The 3,345-nt window shown below is 40.6% G+C and overlaps 1 pseudogene; it reads right to left on the bottom strand.

Annotated features, from left to right (window-relative positions):
- Window positions 1-999: 999 nt before the first annotated feature.
- Window positions 1,000-1,775, bottom strand: LOC102872733 (annotated as a pseudogene).
- Window positions 1,776-3,345: the final 1,570 nt, after the last annotated feature.

The following is a 3,345-nucleotide window of genomic DNA, read 5'->3' as shown; positions in this document are numbered from 1 at the left end:
GGATTCCCATTCTTCTCAATGCCATCAACAATTTGTTTTAATCCACACAGTCTAATTCCTGTGCATAATCGATAAAACATGGATAAATATCTTTCTGGTACTCAGTCAAGATCCATCTGACATCAGCAATGATTTCCCTGTTTCTACAGCCTCTTTTAAAGCCAGCATGAATATCTGGCAGCTCTCTGTTGCTAATAAACTAGTCTAGCCTCTCTTGGATAATCTTCAGCAAGATTTGACTTGGGTGTGATATTAGAGATGGTATCTGATAATGTTCACATCCGAGTGAGTCATCTTTTTTGAGGAGATAGGAACAAATACAAATCTCCTCCAATCTGCTGGCCAAATAGCTGTCTTCCAAATTTCTTGGCACAGACTGATTGATGAGCATATCTGGGGCTGCATCTGCATACTGAAACTTTTCAGTTGAACCCCAGCAATTCCTGAAGCCTTGTATTTTGCCAATGCCTTCAGTGAAGCTTTGACTCCTTTCTTCATCACCATTGGTGCTGGAGAAGAGTATTGAGAATACCATGGACTGCTAGGAAAACAAACAGATTTGTCCTGGAAAGGGTTAAACCGGGTGGTTCCTTGGAGGCAAGGATTCTGAGGCTCCGTCTAACATACTTTGGACATGTTGTGAGGAGAGACAGGTCCTTGGAGAAGGACATCATGCTTGGGAGGGTGGAGGGACAGCGCAGGAGAGGAAGGCCCTCTATGAGGTGGATTGATTCCGTAACTGGGACAATTGGGATGGGAGTGTCAGAGACAAGTGCGATTGGCACAGGACAGAGCGGAGTTTAGGGCTGTTGTACACAGGGTCGCTATGAGTCGCAAACGACTCGACGGCACATAACAACAAAAACAACAACAACTACAAAAGTTTATTGAGCAAAATCTTTTTTTTTTATTCTGCAAAAGAAGTTCTACTGAGCATTTTATTCGAAAAACAACAACCAAAAAAACCACAACTGTGTAAGACAGAAACAGAAATCTTGGTCATTTGCAGTATCGGTCAGCTTTCAATTTGGCTCTCCTGTCCAGAAGTGTCTCATGCAAAAATCCATCTTTCCGAGCCTTTTTAAGAATTTTATTGTCTTCTTTACTTATTTTAAGTTTGTGGTCTTGGAAGCTCTGAAATTTCTTTACACAATTGATTTCACATTGTTTATATTGCTTTTATCTTCTTCTGGAATGTCATCTTTTTTCTTGGTTTCTCTTTCAGCACAGGACCTGATCTTTATCATTTCTTCTTCTCCTGCTGTTTTATTCTTTGCTTCTATATCACCTGCTTCATTGAATCTAATAAAGAAGCTATTTGAGGCCAATAAAGTCATTTTCCCCATCTTGAAAGACTGGCTCCCATTGTTCTCTTGGCCCAATTGCATCCAAGCGTCCAACAACAAGTCCATCTGAATTTATACCAAGATATTTTCCATAGCCAGATTTCAGGGCAATCCTGGAATCAGACAGTTTGACAGCTGTAAACTGCTCTGGAGGGCTAGGGCCTTCATCAACTTCTTTATGGGGCGCTCCCAGTGTAAAAAGACCATAAAAGACCATTGTCAAGTGCAGGAATATAGGTTCCTTTATCCATTTCAATGGCTATGGTTCCTGAAATGTCACCGAAGTTTGTTACGGTCCACCAGATTCCAACAATATCAAGTTGAGTTTCTTCATCCTCTTCTCTCTTTCTTATCTTTGTTCTTCTTACTCTTAGCCTTCGTTCCCTTGAGCACGAGTTTTATGGACTTGACGTATGAGTATTCCGCCATGTTGCTGGTGAAACTTGGAAACAAAACCTGGAAATCGGTTCAGGGCAGAGCACCGCGAGTTGATGCAGGAACACGCGAGGAAGGTATAAATGTGGAGACAAAACTGCGGACTCCTTAGAATTTACTGATCGCGGAAGAAGACGCTTCAGTAGTAGAGTCCGTCTTTTTCACGTCATCATCGAAAAATCTCGAATAGAAAATTGCACTTCCTGTTTACTGGCTAAGAGCTACGGCAACTGCAGAGGGCCTAAAGATGTCAAACAAAATCTTATTATTAAGGATGTACAAAGCTTGCTTTCTGTATCATAGTAAAATGGGTCCTTGGGAGAAGGAAATGTGGAAGCAACTGATTTCTCAGCTTAACAGTCATTAATTATACATGTTCTGAGACTTCTAACATGATGGTAGTATTTCCTTGTATTACCACCATTCTGGTATTGTTTTGCTTCCCAATAGTTGCCATACTTTTATAAGCGAAGTATTACAATGGAATGTGCAGAGAGCTAGAACTGGAGAATAAAAAGGGAAGAACTCGCTCTACATTTCTCAAGCTGAGAGAAACGAAAAAACAAATGTAAGCCTCAAGTCACAATATTGAAAGATGCTATAGGCAATATATTGAATGACCCAGAAAGCATCAAAAGAAGACGGATGGAATATACAGAGTCACTATACCAGAAAGAACTGATTGACAGTGAAAAATTTCAGGAAGTACCATATGAACCTGTTGTCAACGGTAATGAAGGAGAAAGTGGAAGCTGCATTGATGGCATTGGCAAAAAAATAAGGCCAAGGAATTGATGGTATAGCAATTGATTTGTTTCAGTTAACAGATGCAGCCCTGGATGCGTTCACCAGTCTATGCCAGGAAATTTGGAGGACAGCTGTCTGGCCAATGGATTGGAAAAGGTCCATGTTTGTTCCCATTCCCAAGAAAGGTGATCCAGCTGAATGTGGAAACTATAGAACAATATCATTGCTATCATATGCAAGCAAAACACTGCTGAAGATCCTTAAAAAATGGCTAGAGCAGGATATAAATAGGGAACTGCCAGAAGTTCAAGCAGGATTTAGAAGAGGCTGTGGCACCAGGGATATCATTGCTCATGTTAGATGGATCCTGGCAGAAAGTAGAGAGTACCAGAAGAATATCTATTTGTGCTTTATTGACTATGCAAAGGCATTTGACTGAATCATAACAAGTTGTGGCTCACACTGAGAAGAATGGGAGTCCAATAGCACTTAATTGTGCTCCAGGAGGCTGTTATGCAAACAGAATAGGAGATAACTGCATGGTTTAAAACTAAGAAGAGAGTGTATTAGGGTTGTAGTTTCTCTTTATACCTATTCAATCTGTATGCTGAGCAAATTATTCAAGAAGCTGGACTCTATGAAAAGGAGTGTGGCATCAGGGCTGGTGGAGACTCATCAATAACCTGTGTTACAAAGATGACACAACCTTGCTTGCTGGAAGTTAGGAGGACTTCGAGCACTTATTGAAGAAGAGCAAGGAATGCAGTCTTTGGTATGGATTGAATCTCAGTGTAAAAAAATAAAGATTCTTACCAAT

This window comes from Elephantulus edwardii, unplaced genomic scaffold (assembly GCF_000299155.1).
Source record: "Elephantulus edwardii isolate Elephantulus edwardi_28Jun2011 unplaced genomic scaffold, EleEdw1.0 scaffold00134, whole genome shotgun sequence".
Taxonomy (NCBI): Eukaryota; Metazoa; Chordata; class Mammalia; order Macroscelidea; family Macroscelididae; genus Elephantulus; species Elephantulus edwardii.
This window is presented reverse-complemented; position numbering and strand designations above follow the sequence as displayed.